General features: G+C 42.9%; 1 pseudogene; it reads left to right on the forward strand.

Annotated features, from left to right (window-relative positions):
• The first annotated feature begins 948 nt into the window (after positions 1 to 948).
• Positions 949 to 19,639, forward strand: LOC141182772 (uncharacterized; annotated as a pseudogene).
• Positions 19,640 to 19,964: the final 325 nt, after the last annotated feature.

Below are 19,964 nucleotides of genomic sequence, written 5' to 3' on the forward strand. Positions count from 1 at the left end.
ATTTTCTAACACTTTTCTATTTTTTTTATAATTATTTGATATTAACCCCATTACTACCTTGGGTCAGGCCCCTGTGACGTGCCGGGGAGGAGGGGGGATATGGAAATGAAGCTAATAGGCGGGGATTTCTTCACGTTCCCCAGACGTGAAGCTTGCCAAAACTAATTTAATAAAAAGCTATTACACAGCAAGTAGACCTCTAATATGGGACATACAGGTGAGTATAGATTCACACTTCTATCACCTGTATCCCCATATTAGAGGTCAGATAGGTCCCAGGGGGTGACAGATTCCCTGTAACATGTTAACTGCCATGGGTGGACTCCACCTGTGGCTGTTAGGGGCACATGACAGCTGTACTGATCAGCTGTCATGTCCCTGGAAAGGTGCGGTGTCATCACCGAAGTCCACACGCTTCGCACACGCGCAGTTCCACATGCGTCGTACACACGCGGCTCCTCTCCGTGCACCTCGTACACGCTTCTCCGTACACCTCGTACACGCTTCTCCGTACACCTCGTACACACGCGGCTCCGCTCCCTACACCTCGTACACACGCGGCTCCGCTCCGTACACCTCGTACACACACGGCTCTGCTCCGTACACCTCGTACACACGCGGCTCTGCTCCGTACACCTCGTACACACGCGGCTCCGCTCCCTACACCTCGTACACACGCGGCTCCACTCCGTACACACGCGGCTCTGCTCCGTACACCTCGTACACACGCGGCTCCGCTCCATACACCTCGTACACGCACGGCTCCGCTCCGTACACCTCGTACACACGCGGCTCCGCTCCGTACGCCTCGTACACGCGCGCCTCTGCTACATCCACACTGTAAACCCCTCCTGACCCCACACATAAACTTCAGCTCATCCAGCACCATGACAACCAGCACAGCAGAGTCCTGCATCCACTGAGGCCCCTGATCATGTGACCCCTGACTCCTCCCCTCCTGTGACCTCATCACAGCTCCTGTGCGCACAGAGCAGCCATATATGTGGTGGCGGCTCTGCAGGTGGAGGTATGTGGAGACCCCCATTACTGGGCGCAGGGGGCATTAACCCCTTCAGCACGGAGACTCTTTTGGGGTCTTGTGTTGCCCCTTTATAAGAATCATAAGGTTTTTGTTCTGTCTCCTGTAATAGATACATACGACCCAACTATTGAGACAGGAAGGGAGGAAACGTATTGTTCTCATAGTACAGGACCCCTTTACTGGCCCCACAGTGTAATGCCCCCAATATGCCCCTTATGCAGTATGTATGATGCCCCCACACAGTGTAATGCCCCCATTATGCCCCTTATGCAGTATGTATGATGCCCCCACACAGTGTAATGCCCCCATTATGCCCCTTATGTAGGATGTATGATGCCCCCACATAGTGTAATGCCCCCATTATGCCCCTTGTGCAGGATGTATGATGCCCCCACACAGTGTAATGCCCCTATTATGCCCCTTGTGCAAGATGTATGATGCCCCCACACAGTGTAATGCCCCCATTATGCCCCTTATGCTGGATGTATGATGCCCCCCACAGTGTAATGCCCCCATTATGCCCCTTATGCAGGATGTATGATGCCCCCCCACAGTGTAATGCCCCCATTATGCCCCTTATGCAGGATGTATGATGCCTCCACACAGTGTAATGCCCCCATTATGCCCCCTATGCAGGATGTATGATGCCCCCCGACAGTGTAATGCCCCCATTATGCCCCTTATGCAGGATGTATGATGCCCCCCCACAGTGTAATGCCCCCATTTTGCCCCTTATGCAGGATGTATGATGCCCCCACACAGTGTAATGCCCCCATTATGCCCCTTATGCAGTATGTATGATGCCCCCACACAGTGTAATGCCCCCATTATGACTCTTATGCAGTATGGATGATGCCCCCACAGTATAATGTTCCCACAGTACCGCCTGAGATCCTGCAGTTGGAATAAGTCCTGAGGTTTTACTGTTGGAATAAAACCTCTGGAACATGGTTTTCCCTTTTTCTGCTCCCCTACATAAATACTCTTGATATCGAGGCTTTGTACAGTAATATACCGCATGAGGATGGTATCAGAGGAGTAAGACATTTCTTGAAATGGAGATCAGTAGAGTGTAGCAGACATAATGACTTCATGGAGGATCTTATAAAATTCACTCTTACACATAACTTCTTTCTTTTTGATAGGAAGTACTTCCCCCGAGCTCAGCGGTACTGTGATGGGGAGCCTCTGTGCCCCCTTGTATGCTAACCTTTTTCCTGGGCTGGTGGGAGGAAACCACAATATGCAGAGATGATCATAAGTGGTGACATCCATATATTGGGGTGTGGTATAGATATATTGACAAAATTTTTATCATCTGATCAGGGACGAGTGAACAGTTTCTTGAATTTGTCAGGAAACTCAACATCAATAGAGTGGGCCTGAGATTTACAACGGAGTTTAGTTATAACCCCTTGCCTTTCCTGGATGTACTAATCAAGAAAGAACTGGATGTGACCCTAGGGACATTCATCTACCATAAACCTACAAGCACTAATAAACTATTGAAGTGGGATAGCCACCACCCCATCTCCCTGAAAAAAAGAATACTCAAGGGCAAATTTTTATGGTCGAGAAGGACGTGTTCAAATGTCACATTTTAATATACAGACAATAGACATGAACACAAGATTAATGCAAAAGGTTACCCACAGTACATTTTGGATTTTGCACGATTGTGTACAGAAAAACGGGAGAGACAGACTCTTCTCCATACCTAACCAAGAGACCAAGAAAAAGATGGGATAACACGAGTAATAGGAACTGAGTAACCAAATCTTTAATATCTTAACAAAACACTAGGATGTACTTGTGGCCGACCTGGACCTGAAGGGAGCTGTGGGACCTATTCCCACAATAACTTCCAGAAAGAGTCGGTCAATTAGGGACCATTTAGTGCATAGTGTCTATAAAAAACCTGCACGCAAGGGGACTTGGCTGGATAGAAGAATCTGTAGTTTTTTTTAGATGTGGAGAATGTTGTACATGTAATTGGATGAGTGCATGTAAATCTTTCTCGAGTTCCTCCGCCGGTAAAACCTTTTTCCAGAGGGATTAATCCAACTGTAAAACCTCAGGATGGGTATATATGGCCATATGCACCTGCTCCCTAGATAATGTAGGCAACAAGACCAAGACGGGATCTATGAGGAGGGTGGGGGAGCATTTGACCAATATACGCCATGGTCGGGACACCCCATTATCGAGACACATGAACAGTGTACATGTTACATAGTTACATAGTTTATAAGGCCGAAAAAAGACAAGCGTCCATCCAGTTCAGCCTATTTCTTGTGCACTGCAGCTATTCCGCAGCGTTGATCCAGGGGAAGGCAAAAAAACCCCATGCAGTATAGGCCAATTTACATCATTGAGGAAAAATTCACTTCCCGACTCCAATCTGGCAGTCAGATTAAATCCCTGGATTAATTAACTATCACTAAGCATAAGATGTAATTTTATTGTTCTCAAGAAAGGCGTCCAGGCCTCTCTTGAACTCATTAAGTGAGTTGGACATTACCACTTCCTCTCCCAGAGAGTTCCAGAGTCTCACGGCTCTGACCGTAAAGAATCCCCTTCTATGCTGGTGCAGGAACCTCCTTTCCTCCAGACGCATAGTGTGCCCCCTCGTCTTTGTCACCATCCTTGGTATAAACAGATCATGGGAGAGATCTCTGTACTGCCCCCTGATGTATTTATACATGTTTATGAGGTCTCCCCTAAGCCTTCTCTTTTCCAACGTAAATAGGTCTAATTTTGACAACCTCTCTGGGTATTCTAGTCCCTCCATTCCCTTTATTACCTTAGTCGCCCTCCTTTGTACCCTCTCTAGCTCCAATATGTCTTTCCTGAGCACCGGAGCCAGTGTACAGTGAAACCGAAGACATCTCCAATTGCATCATTGAGGTGGTTAAACCCAATGTAAGAGGAGTTGGTCACAATAGATGTATCCTCAAAAAGGAAAGTGAGTGGGTCTCCTGACTGTATTCACTAGTCCCGAAGGGACTCAATGAGCAAATTTCATATGCCTGTTTTGTGTGAATACAGCCCCATCCTGGATTACATTTTTGGATTTTATACTCTACCCATTGCTACTCAGTTCCCTGTGAATGGGGTTCACATTTTGTTGTACTTTATCGAGATATATTCTACATTTACTATATAGTAATTAACAAGTATGATGATCCTTGTGTATCTCTAATTATGCAATAGGGTTCAAATTTGACCATTTAGGAATATACTGTGGGCCATCATCCAATATTTTTTGTAGTGATGAAGTAGATCTAAAAGCCTATTGCATGATGTGAGGCTGTGCAATATGTGACGCTGAGTCACTTTTCACGGCCAGGCCATGAGAAGGAATAGTCAAGGAGTCCGAAGTCAAAAGCCAGGAGGGTACGTCATAAACCGAGGGAAGAGGCAAAGGCATAGTCAGGTAACAGTCCATTGGTCAGAATACCAGAAGGATAGCGGATCAGAGCAGAAGGGGTCAGGCATCAGAAGATCAATACACAGAACACTAAGGCACAGAGCCACAAACCTCACACTACGTGAATGTACGTCTGGCAGAAAAAGCCCAGTTAAGTAGCCTGGCAGTCACCTGGAATAATGAACACCTGAAGATAGCCGGTGCCTCCCAGTCTCAGATTGGACAGCCGAGCTGTCAATAAACACACTGACTGCTTCAGCACGCCCCTGTACCTGACTGGATGACCGAGCTGTCAATCAAAGTACCGACAGCTTCAGCATGCCCCTGTACATGATTGGACGGCTGAGCTGTCAGTAACTGCATCCCGGACACAGTGAGGGGTGGAACCGTGACCCAATACTTGTTTTTAATCTCCCATGATGCTGATCTCAGAGACAGGACTTTTCTATATTGGTGGAATGCAATACAAATTCATTATGCACTTCGGCGTAGAACATATACTTCTGGACATGGGCAGTCACAGATAGGAGACTGGGATGCTCTTCAGAGTGGAACGCACACATCCAGGCATACGTAATCTCCGACAATGTTCCTAGATACGCTCTGGTGTGTAACACATAACTACGGACATGCGCAGTCACGGATATGAGTGGAGCGGCAGCAATCAGTTTATCTGGAGTTTCAGTTAAAGCGCGTCACTTCCGGACATGCACACTAGGGGATGGACATTATCGAACCTCTAGCGCATGAGAATTAACGCAGGTGCAGTACATTATTGTAGACAGACTCCATTCTATATACACTATGTCAATTCACCTCTAGGAATGGGAATGAGCCTCCTAGTCTGGGGAGGGGTTTTGGATGAAGTTGAATATTTAAACATGGACACCTGGCTATTAGGCACACTCCTGAAGATGATGTGTGTTCAGATGTTTTAGCTGCCTTTGATTCAGCCTGTCTCATCTGTTTCCCTTCAAGCCAGGACTTGCGTTTTTTATTTGTCTCAGCTATCTAATAATTGAATCTACACATATAAAGCATACAGTGTATCACTTCCTCACAGTAAGACTCTTCTAGTTGTCCATAGCAACCAATCAGTGCTCAGCTTTCATTTTACCTCAGCAGCTTCATTGTTGAAAGCTACAATCTGGTTGCTATAGCCAACCAAAAAGATCTTACTGTGAGGCAATTCTCAAAAATGAGGCCCCAGTTACCTCTGCAACAGCCGTTGCTATAATTACAGACTTTAGACCAACTTATCAGGTTTCCCCCCCTTGCGACTATATGGTTGCTGCACCTTTAAGAGTGACTCCTTGGATGCAGTCTCTAACTCTTTGAGACCCTTTGGGCAAAAACTGTGGTTTGGCATTTGTGGCACCCCAGTGGTCCAGTTGCCACTGTGGCCTTGCCTCCCTCACAGGGGGTAATGCCATGCCTGGTTTACCAGTATACAACACTTTCCTGGCTCCAAACCAGAAAGGGGAGCTCCTCCCCTTCAAATTGGAATCTGGAGGCGGGGTTAGAAAGAGTTAGTGGAGAGGAGTTGGAGACAGGAGAGCGACGAGGAAGGACCTGGGGAAGGGAGCTGTGTACAAGCTCGCCCCAGAAGAGAGAAGCGCAAAGGAACCGGACACCGGAGTCCGTGGTTGTGGGGCACTGAAGGCCCAGCAGCCGAATCCGGAGGGCAGGAGACTGCAGGTCTCCTGGCCCCACCAGATGCCCGGCAGCACAGCAGCACCATAGGGCACAGCACCGCCACATGGGAGCGACACTTAAGGAAGGCCCGAGCTGTCTGCCATACGGGTAAGGAAGAGACGTTTTACTCAGGGACAAGGGCCGCAGCATAGCTTCAAGTAGCAGGGCCAAAGAGAATAGCGCAGAGGGAAGGCCTACAACTCTACATGGCGAGGTGGATCCCCAACTTGCTTCCAGGCCGCCTGGACCTCTACTACCAGCTAGTACCCGTGCCCCGGTCTGCCTAACTACCGCAAGTAAAGATAAAAGGAAACCGCCATTAAGCTGTGGACTGGTCATTATCTGCGGTATCACCTGCATTACACCGTATCAACAACATCCACCTCCACAATTCTACATATACTGCCCTGGAGCTTAGCTCTGCCTGTGGAGAGCTGAACCAACTCTGCTGTGTGACCATCAGCTCCAGAGGATCTGCACCGCAGCGGCGGCCCCATATAGCCGCATACCACAGGTGGCGTCACGAACATTATCTCTAAAAACTTTATTTTCCCTTTTACTTTCCCTTTAATTGACCGCCCTGGGTCACGGACCAGGTCACTGCCACCGTGACATCCCCAGCACCAACCGGCCCGTCTACTGAGTACCCCACGGCCCAGGGGGTGCATCACATTAAACACACAGACACCCATTTTTTTCTTTATTTCTATAGAGCCTAAATTCTGGGGACAAATCTTGTCAAGGTGAACAATTTTTAGGTTTCATGTTTGCAGTATTTTTAGTCTGATGTTAAAGACGGCAGCGCAAAATTTCACTCAAACCAGATGAAAAATGTTTTGTATTCTATGGGCTCCACACACAGATTTACTGCTTTATATATGTAGATATAAAGAAGAAAGCTAAATAGTGTAAAATAATAAATCTCATATGTTTCCCTTATTACCTCCAATAATTGTATTATTACACAGGATTTTTATGATGTTACATCTGCTCATCTTCGTCTCATTAGGGTCTTTACAATATTGGATCCTCTCAGCGAAGATCTCCTATATAAGAGAATTTTCCTTTTTGATCCATCAAAGATGGATATGGACAGAGACAAGATGGTGGAGAGGATATTACACCTCACCCTGGAGATCCTCTTCCGGCTTACTGGAGAGGTGAGAGATTCTGATGACGTCACATTACATCATTCTTATCTATGGGAATAACAGATGGACAGAACTGGAGAGGTGAGGACTCTGGAAATGTCTGGAGGGAGATTTATTAATGTGTCTCTCCATAACCAGGATTACACAGTAGTGAAGAAGACCTCTAGTGAGCGCTGTCAGGACCCTGTGTCTGAGGGATGGAGAAGACCCCTGAGCCCAATCACGAGACCTCCACCTCACCCCCTGATACATGAGGACATCAATGACCAGAAGATCCTAGAACTCACCTACAAGATGATTGAGCTGCTGACTGGAGAGGTGACACTGCTGGGAATGCTGGGACATTATACAGTAACACTATGAAGGGATCGGGGGGTGACGGTATCATTTTATATGTCAGGTTCCTATAAGGTGTCAGGATGTCGCTGTCTATTTCTCCATGGAGGAGTGGGAGTATTTAGAAGGACCCAAAGATCTGTACAAGGATGTCATGGAGGTTCCCCAGCCCCTCACATCATCAGGTAATAGACAGGACAAAATACACACGGCCTATAATTATTTGTATGGAAAGAATGAATTCAGTCCCTGTATGTGTTTCCTCCAGATCTATCCAGTAAGAGGACAACACCAGAGAGATGTCCCCGTTCTCTTCTTCCACAGGACTGTAAACAAGAAGATCCCAATGTTCCTCAGGATCATCAGGTAGATGGAGAGAAGGTGTCATGAGATCTTCCCTATGATGTGTAGACGGCTGTGAAAGTCTTGTTTTATCCACCAGTATTACAGTTATATGAAAAAGTTTGGGCACCCCTATTAATCTTAAGCTTAATGTTTTATAAAAATTAGTGTTTTTGCAACAGCTATTTCAGTTTGATATATGTAATAACTGTTGGACACAGTAATGTTTCTGCCTTGAAATGAGGTTTATTGTACTAACAGAAAATGTGCAATCTGCATTCAAACAAAATTTGACAGGTGCATAAGTATGGGCACCTCACCAGAAAAGTGACATTAATATTTAGTAGATCCTCCTTTTGCAAAAATGACAGCCTCTAGTCGCTTCCTGTAGCTTTTAGTGAGTTCCTGGATCCTGGATAAAGGTATTTTTGAGCATTCCTCTTTACAAAACAATTCCAGTTCAGTTAAGTTTGATGGTCGCCGAGCATGGACAGCCCTCTTCAAATGATCCCACAGATGTTCAATGATATTCAGGTCTGGGGACTGGGATGGCCATTCCAGAACATTGTAATTGTTCCTCTGCATGAATGCCTGAGTAGATTTGGAGCGGTGTTTTGGATCATTGTCTTGCTGAAAGATCCATCCCCTGCATAACTTCAACTTTATCACTGATTCTTGAACATTATTGTCAAGAATCTGCTGATACTGAGTGGAATCCATGCGTCCCTCAACTTTAACAAGATTCCCGGTGCCGGCATTGGCCACACAGCCCCAAAGCATGATGGAACCTCCACCAAATTTTACTGTGGGTAGCAAGTGTTTTTCTTGGAATGCTGTGTTTTTTTGCCACCATGCATAACGCCTTTTTGTATGACCAAACAACTCAATCTTGGTTTCATCAGTCCACAGGACCTTCTTCCAAAAAGAAATTGGCTTCTCCAAATGTGCTTTTGCATACCTCAGCCGACTCTGTTTGTGGCGTGCTTGCAGAAACGGCTTCTTTCGCATCACTCTCCCATACAGCTTCTCCTTGTGCAAAGTGCGTTGTATAGTTGACCGATGCACAGTGACACCATCTGCAGCAAGTTGATGCTGCAGCTCTCTGGAGGTGGTCTGAGGATTGTCCTTGACTGATCTTACCATTCTTCTTCTCTGCCTTTCTAATGTTTTTCTTGGCCTGCCACTTCTGGCCTTAACAAGAACTGTCCCTGTGTTCTTCCATTTCCTTACTATGTTCCTCACAGTGGAAACTGACAGGTTAAATCTCTGATACAGCTTTTTGTATCCTTCCCCTGAACAACTATGTTGAATAATCTTTGTTTTCAGATCATTTGACAGTTGTTTTGAGGAGCCCATGATGCCACTCTTCAGAGGAGATTCAAACAGGAGAACAGCTTGCAAGTGGCCACTTTAAGTAGCTTTTCTCATGATTGCCATGATTGCATACACCTGGCTATGAAGTTCAAAGCTCAATGAGGTTACAAAACCAAAAAAAGTGCTTTAGTAAGTCAGTAAAAAGTAGGTAGGAGTATTTAAAACAAGAAAATGATAAGGGTGCCCATACTTATGCACCTGTCAAATTTTGTTTGAATGCAGATTGCACATTTTCTGTTAGTACAATAAACCTCATTTCAAGGCAGAAACATTACTGTGTCCAACAGTTATTACATATATCAAACTGAAATAGCTGTTGCAAAAAAAACAATTTTAAGAAAACATTAAGCTTAAGATTAATAGGGGTGCCCAAACTTTTTCATATAACTGTATATGCTCTATATTTGTGTCATGAGAATGGTGGAGATGGCAGGATTAGAGCTGATCATAGATATGACTTCTTATCTGTTTGTGACTATTACAATATTTGTTTCAGGGTGAAGATCTGACCCATATTAGTACTACAGAGACATATGTAAGGGGTGATGAGTGGTGTAAAGAGGAGATTCCTACATATGACCATCCAGGTGAGTAGTAACCACTAAATACAGAAAATAACAGATTTATCTCAGTCACCGGCTGTAGCTGTTTTATCGGTTGTGTAGTCCAATCTTATCACAATCATGTGACCACCATTTTGCCTCTAGACCACAACATTCTCTTAGACCCAAAACTGTTCAAATGACTTCAGGCATTGAAAGCCCTCCTGTATAGAACTTACAACCTGAAGGATCCCCTTACCCCTGGGATTGGAAGACGTTGACCGTGACCTGCTCAGATCTGTAAACTACAAAGCCAAATGACAGCGTACGTAGAATGAGCTGAAAAGTTAAAAATCACTTGATAAAAAATTATCATGATGGGCCTTTAAGAGAAAGCGGAGGGTAATGATGCTGTTGGCTTCTTAGAACCCTGATATCTTATTGGATGAATCTACATACTCCATTCTGTGCTGCTGAATAAGCTCATATGGTCCCTACAAGACCAGGTCCAGTCTTTGCGGCCAAACTTGGCTGTAATATACATTTATTCACGCCTGCAGGAGATGTGTTGGCATGGCTTGAGCCCTGGTTTCATGGATTCACTCCACGTCATAAAGTGCATTGTTTTCAGTCCCAAGGAATTCGGATTAGCACAATCTCTCCTGAAATGGGGGCACTAATACTTTCTCTACTCTCCTGAACGGAACTTATAGTAGCTCCAATGGTCCATACTACATGAGTGCATCTACGGTTTAGTGTTGTAGTTCTCTGCCGATACATACGTTCTTGATGTGGGTGAAACATGTTTTTTTTTATTCTATGTCTATTTGTTTACAGTTTTTCCTTTTGTATGATTTGTGGTGGGATTTGCCTGCCTCACTTACAGTTAGGTCCATATATATTTGGACAGAGACAACATTTTTCTAATTTTGGTTCTAGACATTACCACATTGAATTTTAAACAAAACAATTCAGATGCAGTTGAAGTTCAGACTTTCAGCTTTCATTTGAGGGTATCCACATCAAAATTGGATGAAGGGTTTAGGAGTTTCAGCTCCTTAACATGTGCCACCCTATTTTTAAAGGGAACAAAAGTAATTGGACAGATTTAATAATTGTAAATAAAATGTTCATTTCTAGTACTTGGTTGAAAACCCTTTGTTGGCAATGACGGCCTGAAGTCTTAAACTCATGGACATCATCAGACGCTGTGTTTCCTCCTTTTTAATGCTCTGCAGGCCATCACTGCGGTGGTTTTCAGTTGCTGTTTGTTTGTGGGCCTTTCTGTCTGAAGTTTAGTCTTTAACAAGTGAAATGCATGCTAAATTGGGTTGAGATCAGGTGACTGACTTGGCCTTTCAAGAATATTCCACTTCTTTGCTTTAATAAACTCCTGGGTTGCTTTGGCTTTATGTTTTGGGTCATTGGTCGTCGTTTCATACTACAGATGGACAATCAGTTTGGCTGTATTTGGCTGGATCTTAGCACACAGTATGGCTCTGAATACATCAGAATTCATTCGGCTGCTTCTGTCCTGTGTCACATCATCAATAAACACTAGTGACCCAGTGCCACTGGCAGCCATGCATGCCCAAGCCATCACACTGCCTCCGCCGTGTTTTACAGATGATGTGGTATGCTTTGGATCATGAGCTGTACCACGCCTTCGCCATACTTTTCTCTTTCCATCATTCTGGTAGAGGTTGATCTTGGTTTCATCTGTCCAAAGAATGTTCTTCCAGAACTGTGCTGACTTTTTTAGATGTTTTTTAGCAAAGTCCAGTCTAGCCTTTTTATTCTTGATGCTTATGAGTTGCTTGCACCGTGCAGTGAACCCTCTGTATTTACTTTCATGCAGTCTTCTTTTTATGGTAGATTTGGATATTGATATGCCTACCTCCTGGAGAGTGTTGTTCACTTGGTTGGCTGTTGTGAAGGGGTTTCTCTTCACCATGGAATTTTCTGCAATCATCCACCACTCTTGTCTTCCGTGGGCGCCCAGGTCTTTTTGCATTGATGAGTTCACCAGTGCTTTCTGTCTTTCTCAGGATGTACCAAACTGTAGATTTTGCCACTCCTAATATTGTAGCAATTTCTCGGATGGTTTTTTTCTGTTTTTTCAGCTTAAGGATGGCTTGTTTCACCTGCATGGAGAGCTCCTTTGACCACATGTTTACTTCACAGCAAAACCTTCCAAATGCAAGCACCACACCTCAAATCAACTCCAGGCCTTTTATCTGCTTAATTGAGAATGACATAACGAAGGGATTGCCCACACCTGTCCATGAAATAGCCTTGGAGTCAATTGTCCAATTACTTTTGATCCCTTTAAAAACAGGGTGGCACATGTTAAGGAGTTGAAACTCCTAAACCCTTCATCCAGTTTTAATGTGGATACCATCAAATGAAAGCTGAAAGTCTGAACTTCAACTGCATCTGAATTGTTTTGTTTAAAATTCCTTGTGGTAATGTCTAGAACCAAAATTAGAAAAATGTTGTCTCTGTCCAAATATATATGGACCTAACTGTATGTGAGTCTGCAAGTCCCTGATAGTCTTTAAAAAAAGGTCTCCATTGACTCTTCCAAATGCCTGAGATCTAAATTTAAGACACCTCAGCTCTGCACTATTATAAAAAGTTCTATTTAGATGTCTAATATTTCTTCTTGAAACTAATCTGATAGAAAATATTGGCATTTTTTGATAATTTAGATTGCCAAGAGCCCCCGAGCCCCATTACCCCAGAGAGGTTTCACCACTAGTTACTCATCTCAATTTTTTTTTGCTGATGAAGACTGTTGAGTTTTTATTCATTTCAGTAGATGTGTTATTGTCTTTAGTCACAGTTTTGCCCATCAACATTTAATACCTCTACGTGGATATGGACTTACACAGAGACCCCTAGGCTTGGGCCACTGTGTTACCTTCTGTTCTGTGGAGTGAGATGGGAAGAATAGTCAGATAGCCGGGTGAGAATGAGGAGGGCAGAGAAAATACAAAATCAGAAGTCACAAGAGTAGTCATTCAACGTGCCGGGGTCACAACAAGAAACAAATACACAAGCCGGGAGCTGAGCACAGAGGACTGAACCAGAGGAGAACAAGGCTGTATCTGGCAGCTTCCAGCAATATGCTTCCAGCTTTAGTAGGGTGCGGTGCTTTCCAGTTGGCTGAAGCAGGGAGCAGATTACTCCAGCTGGACAGCACACACACCCATACTGCAAGACTGGATGGTACTACTGGTCCCAGGCTCCCAAATCTTAGTGGCTGGACAGATCCTGCGTTGCCCAGAGCTTCTGGTTCTGACGTCTCTTCCATCACCAGCGCCACCTGCAGAATGAATAAGGCGACTCCTGGTGAGAGAAGCAGACGTCGCAGGAGCAGATCCCAGAGGAGATGGGACACACCATTTGCAGAAGCCCTAATATGACAAAATGGTAGTAAATGAGAGCAATAAAAATCCCCATTGTGGAGATTATAACCCTCAATGAATAGTAGTGACTATTATGACTTCACAGCCACTTTACAGAAATTTGTGCACAGTGGATGTTGGAGAGTGAAAATTGCAAATATACCATTTCATTACCCAACACATAGTGCCCAGATTGTGCTCCAGGAGACACACACCGTAAATTAAGTGGGTTCTTCTCACTATAATAATGCCAAATACATGGATGCTAAATGTGGTTTGGGCGCGCTGCAAGGCTCAGAAGTGAGGGGGAGACTATACTTTGGGAGAGTGGATATTTCTGGATTGGTTTATGGGTACATGTTGCTTTTCAAGAGCTTTTGAGCCACTAATAATGGGGAAACCTCTGTTTTTCCATTGACAGATGATGGACCTGAGTGGGGACTTGTTTTTTTTTAGATGAGTAACAGTTTTTATTAGTATTATTTTTGCCTACATAATATTGTTTGGTGGTTTTTTATTCCATGTTTGGGAGGCAGGATGAACAAACAATTGAACACCACGCTCCACTGGTTCATCCTATGATGTTTTCTATTAGGCCGGAGTCACACCAGCGTATGGTATCTGATACAAGAGCATCAGATGTGATATGCTATTGACCTTCGGCTCCTGCTCTTCAGCGATCAGGAGCCGAGTGTCCTGCTACTGTGCTGCGATTTTCTTGCATGAGATGATCGCAGCACAGGTGCAGAAGAGATGGAGAAAGTATTTTCTCCATCTCCTCCATGGTCTGACCCGGCGTATATCGGACTGCACTGGGTTGACATCCGTGTGCAGTCCGTTGTTTCACTTCCACCCATAGACTTGTATGGGTGCGAATGAATCGAGTATCGCTGCTAATCACAGCATACTGCGATTGTCTTCTCATGTCGAATCAGCATGAGTAAATAATCGCTGATCTGAGCTGGCCGATATAATAACACTGGGCCGAGTGCTATGCGATGTTTTATTGCATAGCACTTGGCCATGTTATACAGTAGTGTTACTCCGGCCTTATACTGTGAACTGTCATTGTCTTGGTGAATAATTCAATATTTTTACATAACTTGGCATTTCTACTGACAGTTTAAGTAGAAATGTTCAAAAATATAAAATTCGAGGATATTTTATTCAAAAATAATAATTGGTTTTATTCTTGGCAGATGACTGTACCAGGAGATCAGAGGGACAGCTGACATCTTCAATTTTTAAATTAGTTGAGCTTGAGATCCCACAGGATACAACTAAAGTGAATGCCACTACTGCAGATATACCATCATTCCTTCACAGCAAAGATCTGTCATCTGATCCTATGAAACAGGTCCTGTCTTCTGATTCATTACCGACTACTAAGGAAAATCAAAGTCACAAAATAAGCATTAAAAAACAAACTACTGGTAAAGCTAAGAAGCCATTTTCACAATCAGACTATGGAAATAGTTTTCCCCTCGAAAAGTCTTTTCTTAAACATCCAAAAATTCACACAACGAAGAAAATATTTTCTTGTTCCACGTGTGGAAAATGTTTTAACCACAAATTAGGTCTTGTTAAACACCAGAGAAGTCACACAGAGGAAAAGCCATTTTCATGGTCAGAATGTAGGAAATATTTTAAGCAGAAATGGAATATTGTTATACACCAAAGAATGTACACAGGGGAAAAGCCTTTTTCATGTTCAGAATGTGGTAAATATTTTACATGGAAATCAAATTTGTTTCAGCACCAAAGAATTCACACAGGAGAGAAGCCTTTTTCATGTTCAGAATGTGGGAAATTTTTTACCCGGAAAGCGAATCTTGATATCCACCAGAGAACCCACACAGGGGAGAAGCCATTTTCCTGTTCAGAATGTTTAAAATGTTTTAATTTTAAATCGCTTCTTGATAGATACCAGAGAACCCACACAGGGGAGAAGCCTTTTTCTTGTTCAGAATGTGGAAAATGTTTTAACCAGAAATCAGATCTTGTTATTCACCAGAGAACTCACACAGGGGAGAAGCCATTTTCATGTTCAGAATGTGGGAAATATTTTACATGGAAATCAAATTTGGTTCAGCACCAGAGAACTCACAGAGGAGAGAAGCCTTTTTTCATGTTCAGAATGTGGGAAATGTTTTAACCATATTTCAACTTTGCTTGACCACCAGAGAACTCACACAAGCAAAAAGCCTTTTTCATGTTCAAAATGTGGGAAATGTTTTATCCATAAATCAGCTTTGGTTAAGCACCAGAGAGCTCATACAGAGGAGACGCCTTTTTCCTGTTCAAAATGTGGAAAATGTTTTACCCGAAAAGCGCATCTTGATATCCACAAAAGAACCCACACAGGAGATAAGCCTTTTTCCTGTTCAGAATGTGGAAAATGTTTTAATTTTAAATCGTTTCTTGATAGACACCAGAGAACCCACACAGGGGAGAAACCTTTTTCCTGTTCAGAATGTGGAAAATGTTTTAATCAGAAATCAGATCTTGTTATTCACCATAGGACTCACACAGGGGAGAAGCCTTTTTCATGTTCAGAATGTGGGCAATATTTTACATGGAAATCAAATTTGGTTCAGCACCAGAGAAGTCACACAGGAGAGAAGCCTTTTTCCTGTTCAGAATGTTGGAAATGTTTTGTAAAGAAATCTTCTCTTCTTAGTCACCAAAGAATTCACACAGGGGAGAAGCCTTTTCCATGTTCGTAATGTGGGGAATGTTTTACACAGAATTCATCTCTTAATAAACTTTAAAGAAATCACACAGGGGAAAAGCCTTTTTCATGTTCAGAATGTTGGAACTGTTTTAACTCTTCTGTTCCTAGGGTACATGTGAAGTTGTTACATCACATGAGCCCTGCGCCCAATCAGCTTCATTCGGCTTATTGAACATCAACAAGAAGCCAGGGCTGCTGCTGCTTTCTGATTTCCTCTTATTGTTCGATGTGTCCAAAGGTGGGGACAGTGATGCCAGCGTCAATGGCCGCAGAGCTCAGATGACATAAAAATGTCACATAAGCCTCGGAAACGCAAGTGCTCACACCACTGAAACTGCACAGGCATGGGACGTTTGTATAATTGTTTTCATTTTAACAGGACCAAATATGAGGAATGAGAAGGGGTTGTCTAAGAGTAAAGATGTGCGGTTGTGGATGTTAATAATCACCTAGGCAGGTTATCGATGCAATTAGTTTTATTCCTTCCGGCCATGGTGAACAGCAATTCCAGGTAAATGTCCAACAGGCAATTCTCTTAGTCCTAGAGTTCCAACCTGTGATCAGTAGTTCCACTGCCCCGTACCAGGTGATACCCACTGTCCCCCAAGTTTTGGTTGGCCCACAGCTTTTTGTATCTCCCGCCGGTATATTGGCAGTCACAGCATATGCTCCTTTGGATGATGGATATCACAACCGCAGCCCGTGATTCCACCCAGCTCTCCGTCCGACTAGCAATGAATCTTCCCTTTCTCCTGCACAGGGTTCAGCCCCCTGAATCGGCAGAAGAGCTCACCCCTCCCTCCCCCAGCTAATTGTGCCTTAGTGGAGATATTTTCTCAGGTGGAACCCTCCCCTGGTTTTGCATGTGAGACTACCTGTGGTGACGGAGAGAACAATGGCCCAAGGTCTTGGAGCTATGGTCACTGAATGGAATAGATACCGGAGGTTGAACTGATGAGCAAACAAATCACTAACAAAACACAGCAAGCAAATTTCTAACAAAATACAAAATTAAGATTGATGAAAAGGGGTGCTCAGTGCTGGAAAAGTATTTAGAAAGCGGCCAGGTCCTCACACTAAGTACTGGACAACCTCTTTGAAGATCAAAAATTCCACACAGAGAGAAGCCATTATCGTACCTAAAGTGTGAAAAAAGAATTACCGGAACATCGTATTTTGTTGACCATCAAAAATAACTCAGACGAGGAGAAAATATATATGTTATTGACAAATTGTACAAAAACATATAACAGACAAGCATATAATTAGATGAGAAAGGGAAATTACTTTAAAACTTTTTTTTTGACTATAAGACACACTTTTACCAAGAAAAAAATCTTGCTAATAAGTGAGTGCATCTTATCGACAGTGTCCTTCCAGATCACTGAGAGAACTGCTCTTCCACCTCCAGCCCCACACTTATCTAACTGATTGGTGCAGACCAGGAGAGGAAAGTAGCGGGATCTGCACAGAGGCTGCATGTCCTGAGTTAGCAGCTGAAGAACCTTCTACTTGACTAGCTCAAGGACCTTCCAGATCATGTAATCAAATCACATCACCTGGAAGAAACTGCAAAACAGGGTAATGTATATACAGTATATGTGTATGCAAATGTGCATATGTAACAGAGGTGTGTGTGTATATAAATGTGCATATATAGCAGAGCTGAGTGTGCATGTACTGTCCATGCAGCAGTGTTATGTGCTTGCCTGACTGTCTATGCAAATGCTGGAGCTCATCCCATTGATTGCCCGTACTCCTTTCCTGTGGGCATAACACTACTCAGACAATGCAGGGTGAGGGTACCACACTCCGGTAAGAATTTATTAGTCACCAATGGTTAACAGCATATGGTATTAGGTATTCAGTGGCGCTGGTAGGTATGCCTCTTTGAACCTGCTGCAAGTAAGACAACTTACCACAAGTGGTCAGGGAATGTTAGAATAATATGCTTATGAACTTGCGCTCAATGGAGGCATATACAAAAGTGGGGTGACACTCGAGTTAATTAAACATAAGACAATTTATTAAGAAAAAATGATAAAAATAGGTCTTTTTGATAAAATTAGTTAAATAATTTAAAAAGGAGGGATGAGGTGATGCGTCATATGGGGTATAGTTGGATGGGTGGCAGGCGTTCTTCTCTGTTGAGGAAATACTTGGCACGTTGTAGGACGAGTTTGCACCTGGTTAAAAAGCGGATAAGTATTAAGTGAAAGGGAGGGGAGTTTGGTAAACAGTTCTTAGGGAGTGTATTATTGGAAGCTACAAACACGAAACGCGCGTTAGGGGCACTCTGGACCACTTGTCCTGACCTTGGGTAATTATAATTGATTTGATGGTTATTGATGTACTTTAACCAACACATATACTGTTTTGTTAGGTATTTTCTATTCATGTTTATGGCAGGGTTTCCTTTGGTTTAAATCCTATGACAGGATGATAAGCATCTGTTATTAGCATTGGTGATGGTGTGACATTTGTTCACTCTAACACAGTGGAACTATACAGAATTTAGTATTTATATGTGATACATATTTTTTTGATGCCCTGTTGTGTCTACCTGCTGTCTATGCGATATATCAATACTTACCCACTGCAATAAGTATATAGTGTCTGTGATTTCCCAGATATATCTACACTTACCTCTTGTTAAATTTGTCATACAATATATATGCCCCCTAGGTCAGGTTTATATTCTTGGTACAACTTATTTTTCGGTATTTAATATTTTTATTATTTCTGCTCAATACAATTTCTTATATTGTATCTCTATTTGGCTGTATACTCCTAATTTCTTCTATGTAGGATTTATGCTTGATACATAGGAGGGCCTTTGATTTATTGGTCTTATATCGGTACCTTTGCAACCATATTGTTCAAGATATACTGATGGTATTGATTACAGAAAAAATTCCAAACTACTGAAGGTTCCAGTGAGTGCTGTTGCAGCAATAATCTGGTAGTTGAAAGAACATCATTTCACCATAAACCTGCCACAGCCAGATTTCAGACCGAAGAGTGAAACAAATTATCCTAAAAATTGTCCAAGAGCCAACTATTATCTGAGGAAAGCTACAGGAGGACCTGGAATCAGGAGGTAAAATTGTTTCAAAGAAAACTATAAGTGATGCACTCTAGCTCCATTTCTGAACAAAAAGCATGTTCAAGCATGTTTAACCCCTTAAGCCCCGAGGGTGGTTGGCACGTTAATGACCAGGCCAATTTTTACAATTCTGACCACTGTCACTTTATGAGGTAATTACTCTGGAACGCTTCAACAGATCCCCCTGATTCTGAGACTGTTTTTTCGTGACATATTGTACTTCATGATTGTGGAAAAATTTCTTCGATATCACTTGTGTTTATTTGTGAAAAAAACGGAAATTTGGCGAAAATTTTGAAAATTTTGCAATTTTCAAAATTTGAATTTTTAAGCCCTGAAATCAGAGAGATATGTCACACAAAAGAGTTAATAAATAACATTTCCCACATGTCTACTTTACATCAGCACAATTTTGGAACCAAAATTTTTTTTTGTTAGGGAGCTATAAGGGTTAAAAGTTGAGCAGCGATTTCTCATTTTTCCAACAAAATTTACAAAACCATTTTTTTAGGGACCACGTCACATTTGAAGTCACTTTGAGAGGTCTTTATGACAGAAAATACTCAAAAGTGACACCATTCTAAAAACTGCACCCCTCAAGGTGCTCAAAACCACATTCAAGACCTTTATTAACCCTTCAGGTGCTTCATAGGAATTTTTTGAATGTGGAAGAAAAAAATGAACATTTAACTTTTTTCACAAAAATGTTTCTTTAGACCCAATTTTTTTTATTTTCACAGGGGTAACAAGAAAAAATGGACCCCAAAATTTGTTATGCAATTTCCCCTGGGCACGCAGATAC

Source organism: Phyllobates terribilis, unplaced genomic scaffold (genome assembly GCF_046119375.1).
Source record: "Phyllobates terribilis strain yellow unplaced genomic scaffold, ASM4611937v1 Scaffold_36__1_contigs__length_13169755, whole genome shotgun sequence".
NCBI classification, from domain to species: Eukaryota; Metazoa; Chordata; class Amphibia; order Anura; family Dendrobatidae; genus Phyllobates; species Phyllobates terribilis.